The following is a 12572-nucleotide window of genomic DNA, read 5'->3' on the forward strand; positions in this document are numbered from 1 at the left end:
TCCTATGGATAGGGGCAAGTCTTGATCATGGGACAATCCTTTAAATCTATATATGTTCCTGTGCACTCAGATTATATCGTGCCTTCTCCAGCAACATGAATAACTCAGGGATAACGTGGTTAATATTATTGCAACTCAATTCCCATTGCTCATACATTCAATCCATAAAAGAATGCAAGTTCGTGCAGAGAATGGTATGGGTGGCGTGTGGGTGGTGTGAATTGACAGAAAGCAACATCAAGAAAGTGATAATACTAAAATTACATAAAAGAGACAAAGTGCATTATGACTGAAGTACTTGCTCTGCACCCAGCTTTCAGCTGTTGGGTTATGTTCAGAATTGAAGGTTTATAACATCTGGAGAGTCACAAATTGCACAAGGCTTATACATTTTCTAAGCACTGATAGTACAGGAGACAGATACATACAGTCAATTTGTTTGCCCCAGAGAAGATTTTCTCTATTGTACTTATACAATGTAAGGGTAAGTTCACACAGGGTTTTTTGAACCAGAACCTGAGGTGAAGGCAGCCTCAGGTTCTGGTCCAAAATACAGGTAGCTGCGACTGGATGCCGGTGCGAACTCCGCTCTGGATTAGGCCTAAATGAATGGGCCTAGTTGGGAGGGAGTTTCTGAAAGAATGAGCATCTTGCTTTTTTTTCCGGATGTCGGAACAAACGGCTCCTGGAAAAAAAGAACTGACTGGCTCCCATTGATTTCAATGTGAGCCGTCTTTTTACCAAAAAACTCTGTGTGAACTTACCCTTAGGGTCCATTCACACGGAGGAAAATGGTGAGGAATTTGGTGTGGAATTTCAGCGCTGAAAAAAAAGCCTCCCATTGACTTCAATGGGTTCCTTTTTCTATTTGCTAGCAGAAAAAGGAACCCACTGAAGTCATTGGGAGGCTTTTTTTCAGCGCTGAAATTCCACACCAAATTCCTCACCATTTTCCTCCGTGTGAATGGACCCTAAGGGTAAGTTCACACAGAGTTTTTTGGCGAGGATTTTGACACTGAATCCACCTCAAAATCAGCCACCAAATTCTGAGTCTGATTTTGAGGCGGATTCATAGTCAAAATCCTAGCCAAAAAACTCAGTGTGAACTGACCCTAAGAATCTATCAGCTGGATTTACTGTGTTCACTAGCTGAAATGGTGAATGTTACTCTGGAATAGGATACAGGATGTAACTCAGGGTCAGTACAGGATAATTAATGTTTGTGCACGGTGACTCAACAGTGGCTTAATCGGCAGAATAGTGAGTGCAGCTCTGAAGTATGATATAGGATGTAACTAATGATCACCAGAGAAGAATTAATTTATATACACAGTGACTCCACCAGTAGAATGGTGAGTGGAGCTCTGGAGTATAATAAAATATGTAACTCAGGATCAGTACAGGATAAGTAATGAATAGTGAGTACAGCTTTGCAGTATATTATAGGTTTTTAGAGATGAGCGAACACTAAAATGTTCGAGGTTCGAAATTCGATTCGAACAGCCGCTCAATGTTCGTGTGTTCGAACGGGTTTCGAACCCCATTATAGTCTATGGGGAACAGATACTCGTTAAGGGGGAAACCCAAATCCGTGTCTGGAGGGTCACCAAGTCCACTATGACACTCCAGGAAATGATGCCAACACCTCTGGAATGACACTGGGACAGCAGGGGAAGCATGTCTGGGGGCATCTAACACACCAAAGACCCTCTATTACCCCAACATCACTGCCTAACAACTACACACTTTCCACATTCAAAAAAACCTCTATCAAAGTGGGAAAATACCTGGAAACCTTCTTTACTCCCCAAATGGATGGACACAAACCCCAATTTAAGCTCAACAAACAGTAACAACCACCCCTTTAAATCACGTTCCCCATGACAACCACAAATGGAATAGGCAATGGGAATTCCAAAAGCCCTCACCCTTAACTGTCATTTTGAGTGTGTGTGTGTGTGTGTGTGTGTGTGTGATGTGGTAAGACCTTCCAAAATTCACTTTTCTAGCCCTTAACATGAGCCCTTCCAAACAAAGTTACAGGACCTTAAGCTGAGCTACCAGCAGAGATTGAGGCCCTTGGCATGAGTAGAGCCTTGCACCAGCAGTGTTTTTGGCACTTAGGGTGAGTTGAGCCTTGTACCAGCGTGTGTCCCTTAACATCAGGCGGGCCCTAAGTTCTGCGCTTTGCACAAAAGTTCCACATTAACTAGGCTGAATGGTACAAAGATTAGTAGGCCTGAGAACCAGGAACAGGTCTTGCAATGGCTGTCGGATAACGCTTAAAGCACATTGTCCACCAGCCAGTCAGCCTCTACCTCCTCTTACCCAACAGTCTTGTCCTCCTTCCACCCAAAATTCCCAATCTTCCCAGAACAATAACCCCAACTGTCCCTGCTCCCCAGAGCTGTTCCCCCTTCCTTTGACTGTACCGCAACCTGCCCCTCCATTTCGCGATTCCACGGACCTAACAGACGAGTATCTGTGTCCAGATGCTCAAACACTAGAGTCTCCTCCATTCCATCTCCGGTCGATTTGGTGGCGGATGACCAGCAACCCACCCTCATCGACGACGATGAGACGCAGTTGCTGTCAGGGAAGCCAGTTGACATGCGCATTGTGCAGGAGGAGGAGGCGAGACAGGAGTTGGAAGAGGAGGTGGTGGACGACGAGGACACTGACCCCACCTGGACAAGGCGGATGTCAAGCTGGGAAAGTAGTGTGGATGTTGAGGCAGGTGCAGCACCAAAAAGGGTAGCTAGAGGCAGAGACATGTCCAGAGGCAGAGGTCAGCTGCTTTGCCGAAGCCAGGCCAGACCCGGAATGTCCGAAGATGTTCCCTTTTATACCCAGCCCAGAAAAACTCCCCCATCGAGGGCACGTTTCTTGAAGGTGTAGAGTTTTTTCAAGGAATGCGCCGAGGACAGATATAGTGTCGTCTACACAATTTGCCTCTCGAAATCGAGTAGGGGCCCTGAGAAGAGCAACCTGTCCACCACTTCAATGCACCGTCATTTGGAATCCAAGCAATGGAATCAGTGGCAGGCAGCAACGGCAGGACAAACGTCGCCCGCCGTTCATGCCACTGCCTCTGCTCACAGTTCTGGCGATGCACTCCAGAGGACGAGCCAGGACATCACTTCATCTGCCTCCGCCACTTTGTTGACTTCTCCCTCATCCTCCCCTGTTTCTGTCTTATCTCCTTCTCCTGCACATCAAAGGCACCTTCTTTACAACAACCCACCATCTCTCAGACATTGGAGCGCCGGCAGAAATACACCGCTAACCACCCACCCACGCAAGCCTAGAACGCCAACATCGCTAAACTGCTGGCCCAGGAGAGGTTGGCGTTCCAGCTTGTTGAAACTCCCGCCTTCCCGGACCTGATGGCAACTGTGGCACCTCACTATGCCGTCCCTAGCCGTCTCAACTTCTCCCGGTGTGGCGTCCCCGCCTTGCACCAGCACGTGTCACTCAACATCAGGTGGGCCCTTGCGCTTTGCTGCAAGGTCCACTTGACCACCGACACTTGGACAAGCGCCTGTGGTCAGGGATGCTGCTTATCTTTAAGGACAGGCAGGGTGAATGTGGTGGAGTCTGGTCCCGGGGTGCAAACTGAGGTACCCTATCTCCTCTCCCAGGCCAAAATTCATGGCAGGAGTAGACTGAAACCCTACGACGCTGCAACCTCCACCACAGCTACTAGCGGCAAACGCTAAAACACTGGTGTGGGGAGACGTCAGCAGGCGGTGCTGAAGCTCATCAGCTTGGGGGACAGACAGCACAGTGCCTCCGAGGTCAAGGATGCCATCCTGGCTGAGATGGCATTTTTTTTTCCCTGCTACACCTGGGGCCTGGCATTTTTACGCCTGTGATAATGGCTGGAACCTGGTAGCGGCTCTGGAGCTTGCCAGCCTCCAACACGTTCCATGTTTGGCCCACGTCTAACCTAGTGGTGCAAAGTTTTTTGAAAACATACCCAAATGTACCGAAGCTACTGTTGAAAATGCGGCGCTTGTGCGCCCACTTTTGCAAGTGCACAGGAGTCGCTGCTAGCCTAAAAACACTCTAGCAAGGCCTACATCTGTCCAAACACAGGCTGTTGTCCGTCATTCACACACGCTGAAACCCTACAATACCATATCTTGAGCAGGGTGTGTGAGCTGCACAGACCTTTGATGGAGTTCCATCTACAAAACCCAAGGGTTCCTCAAAGTCAGCTCCCAAAGTTTCTGCACCATGAGTTTCCAGGGGTGGCAGAGTTATGGCTAGGGGCAGAGGCATGGATAGGGATGATGTCTAGGGGCAAAAGCAGTGTGGACGTGGAGGCAAGCTAAGCAGGAAAAACTGGGGGTACAAGCTAAGGCATGGACTGGGGTGATGTCTAGGGGCAAAAGCAGTGTGGATGTGGAGGCAAGCTAAGCAGGAAAAACTGGGGGTACAAGCTAAGGCATGGACTGGGGTGATGTCTAGGGGCAAAAGCAGTGTGGATGTGGAGGCAAGCTAAGCAGGAAAAACTGGGGGTACAAGCTAAGGCATGGACTGGGGTGATGTCTAGGGGCAAAAGCAGTGTGGATGTGGAGGCAAGCAAAGCAGGGAAAATGGTGGCTAGAGGCAAAGGGATGTCCATAGGCAGCAAGGGCAAAGATGCAAAACTCTCCCCTGTTTCAAGAATTTTCCTGACTTGTCTCCCCACAAAACATTCCTGGGAGGAGGGCTGAAACACCACCCTCCTCCTCCTCCGCTGTTAGATTGACCCCAGCTACGAGCTGAAAACGCTGCAACACTGGTGTGGGGAGACGTCAGCAGGCTGGGCTGAAGCTCATTAGCTTGGGAGACGGACAGCACACTGCCTCTGAGGTCAGGGATGCCATCCTGGATGAGATGGCAATTTGTTTATCCCCGCTGCCCCTGGGGCCAGGCTTTTTTGTCTTGTTGGAGGGCTCTGGAGCTTGCCAGCCTCCAACACGTTCCATGCCTGGCCCACGTGTTCAATGTAGTGGTGCAATGATTTTTAAAAACATACCCCAAATTAGCTGAGCTAAGGGTGAAAGTGCGGCACTTGGACACCCACTTTCCCAAGTCTACAGTACCTGGAGCTAGCCGCAATACACTCCAGCAAGGCCTACATCTGCCTGAAGCACCTACTGTTGTGCGAGGTCACCACACGCTCTAACCCTAGATACCGTATGTTCAGCAGGGTGTGTGAGCAGCAGAGACCTTTGATGGAGTACCAGCTACAAAACCCAAGGGTTCCTCAGAGTCAGCTCCCTCACTTTCTGCACCATGAGTTTCCATGGGTGGCAGACTTATGGCTAGATGCACAGGCATGGATAGGGGTGATGTGTAGGGGCAAAAGCAGTGTGGATGTGGAGGCAAGCTAAGCAGCAAAAACTGGGGGTACAAGCAGCCGGTGGCATCATCACTGACAAGCACAGCTGTCTGTCAGCTGACAGGCTGACTTTCACCAAAATGAACAGACAATGGATAGACTCATCATATACATGTCAGTTACATGACAAATTTAGTCCAAGATGGGTTGGAGATCTGCGGAGAGGAATCTCACCACCTCTTGCGGGTGCCATCATTTGGAAGGCAAGCCCTGGGCTCAGTGGGTGAGAGCAAGCGCAGGATAATCGTCGTTTGGCCTGGCGGCCACTGCCTCTCCCACTGTTGACAGGGCTGGCGCTGCAGTCCAGACCAGCAGCCAGGACACCTCCACATCTGCCTCTGACACTTTGGGGAGTTCACCCTTATCCTCACCTTTTCCTGCCATTTCTCCTTTTGCCCGCGCCATCATGCGCCTCTTCCCAGCAACTCCCCATCTCCCAAGCCTTTCATTTCATGCTAAAGTACAGCGCAACCCACCCACATGCCCAAGGCTTCAACGGCCTCATCTCAAGAAATCTGGCCCAGGAGATGTTGGAATCCCGGCTGAGGGACACTCTGCCCTTTTTGGGCAGAGTGTCTACTGCGCCACCGCACTGTGCCGTCCACACCAGCACTTTCCCCCAAACATGAGGCGGTCCCTAAATTCAGCGCTTAGCCCTAAAGTTCCATGTGACCAGTTACGAATGGACAAGTGCATGCGGACAGGGACGCTACCTTTCAATTTGGGCACAGTGGTTGAATGTAGTTGAGGCGTGGACCGGGTCGCAAAATGTGGTGGCCTGACTTGTCTCCCCACACAACATTCCTGGGAGGAGGGCTGAAACACCACCCTCCTCCGCTGTTAAATTGACCCCAGCTACGAGCTGGAAACGCTGCAACACTGGTGTGGGGAGACGTCAGCGGGCCGTGCTGAAGCTCATCAGCTTGGGGGCCAGACAGCACACTGCCTACAAAGTGAGTCATGCCATCCTCGATGAGACGGCAATGTGGTTTTTGCCACTGCACCTGGGCCCAGGCATGTTGTCATGTGTGATAATGGCCGTAACCTGGGATTGGCTCTGTAGCTTGGCAGCCTGCAACATATTCCATGCCTGGGCCACGTTTTTAACTCATTGCTGCTAATCATTTTAAAAAGGTACCCCAATGTTCCTGAGCTACTGGTGAAAGTGTGGCGCTTGTGCGGATAGTTTTTAAAGTCTATAGTTGCCGCTGCTAGCCTCTATGCACTCCTACAACGCCTGTACCTGCTGGAACAACGGCTGTTGTGCGACGTCTCCACACTGCTGGCACTAAACATATCATGTGTTGAGCAGAGTGTGTGAGCAGCACAGACCTTTGATGTAGTTCCAACTCCAAAACCCTCGGGTTCGTCAAAGTCAACTCCCTCAGTTGCTCAACCATGAGTGGCCATGGGTGGCAGACTTATGTGAAATCCCATCCCATCCATTGCACTGGACACAAAACATTAGCATGCGCTCAGCACAACTTCGGATATGGCAGCTGCGTTAAGCAGGGTGCAGGGTACAACACAGACCAGGCCCGAGCACCAGGAACAGGTGTTAGAAATACTGCAGCATCCGCCATTTCCTTCCAATTTTGGGGTTTTGGACCCGCCACCGACTTGTCTGGACCTAAGTGGGGATCATGAGACACAGTTGCCATCAGGGCAAGCTGTGGTCATGTGCGGTTTGCAGTAAGGGGCCAGTGCGCAATTGGAAGAGGAGTTGGTGGATGACGAGGCCACCGACCCCACATGGACAGGGGTGATGTCTAGGGGCTAAAGCAGTGCAGATGTAGAGGGAAGCTAAATCAACAAAAAACCTGGGTAGAAGCAAAGGCATAAACTGGGGTGATGTTTAGGGGCTAAAGCAGTGTAGATGTGGAGGGAAGCTAATTCAACAAAAAAAAACAGGGTAGAAGCAAAGGCATAAACTGGGGTGATGTTTAGGGGCTAAAGCAGTGTAGATGTGGAGGGAAGCTAATTCAACAAAAAAAACCGGTAGAAACAAAGGCATAAACTGAGGTGATGTTTAGGGGTGAAAGCAGTGTAGATGTGGAGGGAAGCTAAGCAGCAAAAACAGTGGGTAGAAGCAAAGGCATGCAAAACTCTACCCTGTTGGAAGACTTATTCCTAGGTCTGGAACACGTTAATGGCCCCCCTGGACAAATTACTGCCACTCAGGGGCCTAGTGTCACCAGGAGGGACAAGTATAGGCGCATGTTGTGGGAATACCTGGCCGACACCAGCTCTGTCCTCTCCGATCCCTCTGTGCTCTACAGCCTACACTTATTTTCTCATCTTTTTTTCTGCACTGCACATCTCTTGCCTGCTTCCTTTGGGATCTTACAAGTGGTGGTCCACTTCCAAAGATGGTAATTTCACTAGACAGTGTAACGGGAGTAGCTGAGGAATCGCTGTCTTAACCACTTTTTGGCACAAAATTAACTTCCAAAGCCAAATATGGTGCAAGTATATGATGCAAGGACACCTACACACCTATCTCTGACACATTGGGGAGTTCACCCTCATGCGCCCTTTTGGCCTGCACCATCATGCGCCTCTTCCCAGCCACTCCACATTTCCCAAGCTTTTCATTGCAGGCAGAAGTACAACACAACCCACCCCCATGCCCAAGCCTTTAACAGCCTCATCGATAAACTGCTGGCCCTGGAGATGTTGGTGTTTGTTTATGCTTCTGGAGACCCAGGCCTTCCGTCAGCAGATGGCAGCTGGGGCACCTCCCTATGCTGGGCCTAGCCGTTACTACTTCTCTTGGTGTGCTGTCCCTGCCTTGCGCCTGCATGTGTCCCATAACATCAGTCGGGCCCAGAGCTCTGCGCTTTGCTGCAAGGTCCACTTGACCACCGACACATGGACAAGCGCCTGTGGTCAGGGATGCTGCAGTGCTTATCTTTAATGACAGGCAGGGTGAATGTGGTGGAGTCTGTTCCCTGGGTGCAAACTGGGGTGGCCTATCTCCTCTCCCAGGCCAAAATTCATGGCAGGAGTAGACTGAAACCCTACGATGCTGCAACCTCCACCCCAGCTACTAGCGGAAAACACTGTAACACTGGCATGGGGAGATGTCAGCAGGCCGTGCTGAAACTGATCAGCTTGGGGGACAGACAGCACAGTGCCTCCGAGGTCAGGGATGCCATCCTGGCTGAGATGGCATTTTTTTTTCCCTGCTACACCTGGGGCCTGGCATTTTTGCGCCTGTGATAATGGCTGGAACCTGGTAGCAGATCCGGAGCTTGCCAGACTCAAACACGGTCCACGCATGGCCCACGTTTTTCAACTTGTTGGTGCCATGTTTCTTTGAAACCTACACCATTGTGCCTGATATACAGGTCAAAGTGGGGCCATTTTCGTAAGTGAGAACTAGCCTCTGCTAGGCAGAAAACATTCAGAGCACACTCCTCTCATCTTCGCACCGTTGGCTGGCGGAGGAAGACGAGGGGGTTGGAGTGGCATCTGATGTCCCTGTCCCACACGAGGCTAGAGGGTGCACTTCAGTGCATCCCATTGCTTCACCACAAATGGTGTGAAGGGGAGTGGAAAATGGAGGAAATGGAGAGTGACCCTTACAGTTGGGGCCAGCAAAGGCATGCCAAGTAACACACTGGCACACATGGCTGACTTCATCTTGGGTTGCTTTTCAACACATATTTCACATCATGAAGAACAAATAATACTGGATTTTTACAAGCCTCGAACCCCGGTCTAGGTCTAATGTCTGTTCCTTTCTTATATTAGGGGAGAGGGAAAAAAAATTACTTCAGTGATACGTTTAGTGTACATAGACTGACTATTAATGTGCATCCCACTTAGTGTTGTTAGGGTTACACACCGTCACAACCTGGCTAAAGCTTCTATAGCTGTTAATAAAGTCAACATAACTTTACGGTATCCAAAAAGACAGCTGGTACCGACAGAGAGCAAGACAAATGTCAACCAAAGCTGTGAGCTCTGAACACCCACAGTGACTTTGGCGTCATCATCATTATAAGGGAGCGGGTGGTAATAAATAACTTGGCAGTGCCTAAAACCCAAAAAGCTTATACAACTATATTTACATTAAGATACACAAATGACACTTTTCAGTAGCATGTCATGAGACAAGCTGATAAGCTCTTCCTTTGTGCAGTGCTATTTGAAAGTTAAACGCTGCCTTTATTTTAATTCTGGAGAAGGTGCAGACATTAGATTTAGAACATGTTGTCTTCATTGTCCAAATCCTCTATATAGGTAACATGTTTTTCGGGCCGAGCTGTCTGGGAACGAGCTGGTGCAGCACTGACAACCTGGGTGAATATGGCAAGAGCCTGAGATGTAGGGTGAATGAATCCCCAAATTATTTGTGGAATTCCCAGTGAGACAATGGCACTGTATAGCAGTAGCAAAAATTGTGGGTGCACGTAACCCCAATATATTCTTTGAATTCCCAGTGAGACAATGGCACTGTATAGCAGTAGCAAAAATTGTGGGTGCACGTAACCCCCATATATTCTTTGAATTCCCAGTCAGACAATGGCACTATATACCAGTAGCAAAAATTGTGGGTGCACGTAACCCCAATATATTCTTTGAATTCCCAGTGAGACAATGGCACTGTATAGCAGTAGCAAAAATTGTGGGTGCACGTAACCCCCATATATTCTTTGAATTCCCAGTGAGACAATGGCACTGTATAGCAGTAGCAAAAATTGTGGGTGCACGTAACCCCCATATATTCTTTGAATTCCCAGTGAGACAATGGCACTATATACCAGTAGCAAAAATTGTGGGTGCACATAACCCCCATATATTCTTTGAATTCCCAGTCAGACAATGGCACTATATACCAGTAGCAAAAATTATGGGTGCACGTAACCCCCATATATTCTTTGAATTCCCAGTGAGACAATGGCACTGTATAGCAGTAGCAAAAATTGTGGGTGCACGTAACCCCCATATATTCTTTGAATTCCCAGTCAGACAATGGCACTATATACCAGTAGCAAAAATTGTGGGTGCACGTAACCCCAATATATTCTTTGAATTCCCAGTGAGACAATGGCACTGTATAGCAGTAGCAAAAATTGTGGGTGCACGTAACCCCCATATATTCTTTGAATTCCCAGTCAGACAATGGCACTATATACCAGTAGCAAAAATTGTGGGTGCACATAACCCCAATATATTCTTTGAATTCCCAGTGAGACAATGGCACTGTATAGCAGTAGCAAAAATTGTGGGTGCACATAACCCCCATATATTCTTTGAATTCCCAGTCAGACAATGGCACTATATACCAGTAGCAAAAATTGTGGGTGCACGTAACCCCAATATATTCTTTGAATTCCCAGTGAGACAATGGCACTGTATAGCAGTAGCAAAAATTGTGGGTGCACGTAACCCCCATATATTCTTTGAATTCCCAGTGAGACAATGGCACTATATACCAGTAGCAAAAATTGTGGGTGCACGTAACCCCAATATATTCTTTGAATTCCCAGTGAGACAATGGCACTGTATAGCAGTAGCAAAAATAGTGGGTGTATATAGCCCCAATTCTATTGCTAGGGGACTTGCAGGGTATTTCTGAGGTGAAGGTGGGGGGGGCACACCGTTGGAACGGGGATTTGGGGTGTATATATGGGGTATACGGGAATACACTGTCAGTGTGTTCCATTCAGGATCCTGGGAAAGCTGGGTTGCGGCGATTGAGCCCGTCAGTGCCACGTTACACTGACAAGCTTCTCCCTGGAATTGAAGTTATATGTAAGCCCAATATATTCTTTGAATTCCCAGTGAGACAATGGCACTATATACAAGTAGCAAAAATTGTGGGTGCACGTAACCCCAATATATTCTTTGAATTCCCAGTGAGACAATGGCACTATCTACCAGTAGCAAAAATTGTGGGTGCACGTAACCCCAATATATTCTTTGAATTCCCAGTGAGACAATGGCACTATATACAAGTAGCAAAAATTGTGGGTGCACGTAACCCCAATATATTCTTTGAATTCCCAGTGAGACAATGGCACTGTATACCAGTAGCAAAAATTGTGGGTGCACATAACCCCCATATATTCTTTGAATTCCCAGTGAGACAATGGCACTATATACCAGTAGCAAAAATTGTGGGTGCACGTAACCCCCATATATTCTTTGAATTCCCAGTGAGACAATGGCACTATATAGCAGTAGCAAAAATTGTGGGTGCACGTAACCCCCATATATTCTTTGAATTCCTAGTCAGAAACTGGCACTATATACCAGTAGCAAAAATTGTGGGTGCACGTAACCCCAATATATTCTTTGAATTACCAGTCAGAAACTGGCACTGTATAGCAGTAGCAAAAATTGTGGGTGCACGTAACCCCAATATATTCTTTGAATTCCCAGTGAGACAATGGCACTGTATACCAGTAGCAAAAATTGTGGGTGCACATAACCCCCATATATTCTTTGAATTCCCAGTGAGACAATGGCACTATATACCAGTAGCAAAAATTGTGGGTGCACGTAACCCCATATATTCTTTGAATTCCCAGTGAGACAATGGCACTATATAGCAGTAGCAAAAATTGTGGGTGCACGTAACCCCCATATATTCTTTGAATTCCTAGTCAGAAACTGGCACTATATACCAGTAGCAAAAATTGTGGGTGCACGTAACCCCAATATATTCTTTGAATTACCAGTCAGAAACTGGCACTATATAGCAGTAGCAAAAATTGTGGGTGCACATAACCCCAATATATTCTTTGAATTCCCAGTGAGACAATGGCACTATATACCAGTAGCAATAATTGTGGGTGCACGTAACCCCAATATATTCTTTGAATTCCCAGTGAGACAATGGCACTATATACTAGTAGCAAAAATTGTGGGTGCACGTAACCCCAATATATTCTTTGAATTCCCAGTCAGACAATGGCACTATATACCAGTAGCAAAAATTGTGGGTGCACGTAACCCCAATATATTCTTTGAATTCCCAGTCAGACAATGGCACTATATACCAGTAGCAAAAATAGTGGGTGTATATAGCCCCAATTCTATTGCTAGGGTCTTGCAGGGTATTTCTGAGGTGAAGGTGGGGGGCACACCGTTGGAACGGGGATTTGGGGTGTATATATGGGGTATACGGGAATACACTGTCAGTGTGTTCCATTCAGGATCCTGGGAA

General features: G+C 47.9%; 1 protein-coding gene across 2 annotated transcripts in view; it reads left to right on the top strand.

The window, feature by feature from the left end:
• Window positions 1-12572, top strand: part of UNC79 (unc-79 subunit of NALCN channel complex) — a 138507-nt gene that overhangs the window by 15732 nt on the left and 110203 nt on the right. The window lies entirely within an intron of this gene.

Source organism: Leptodactylus fuscus, chromosome 7, assembly GCF_031893055.1.
Source record: "Leptodactylus fuscus isolate aLepFus1 chromosome 7, aLepFus1.hap2, whole genome shotgun sequence".
Taxonomy (NCBI): Eukaryota; Metazoa; Chordata; class Amphibia; order Anura; family Leptodactylidae; genus Leptodactylus; species Leptodactylus fuscus.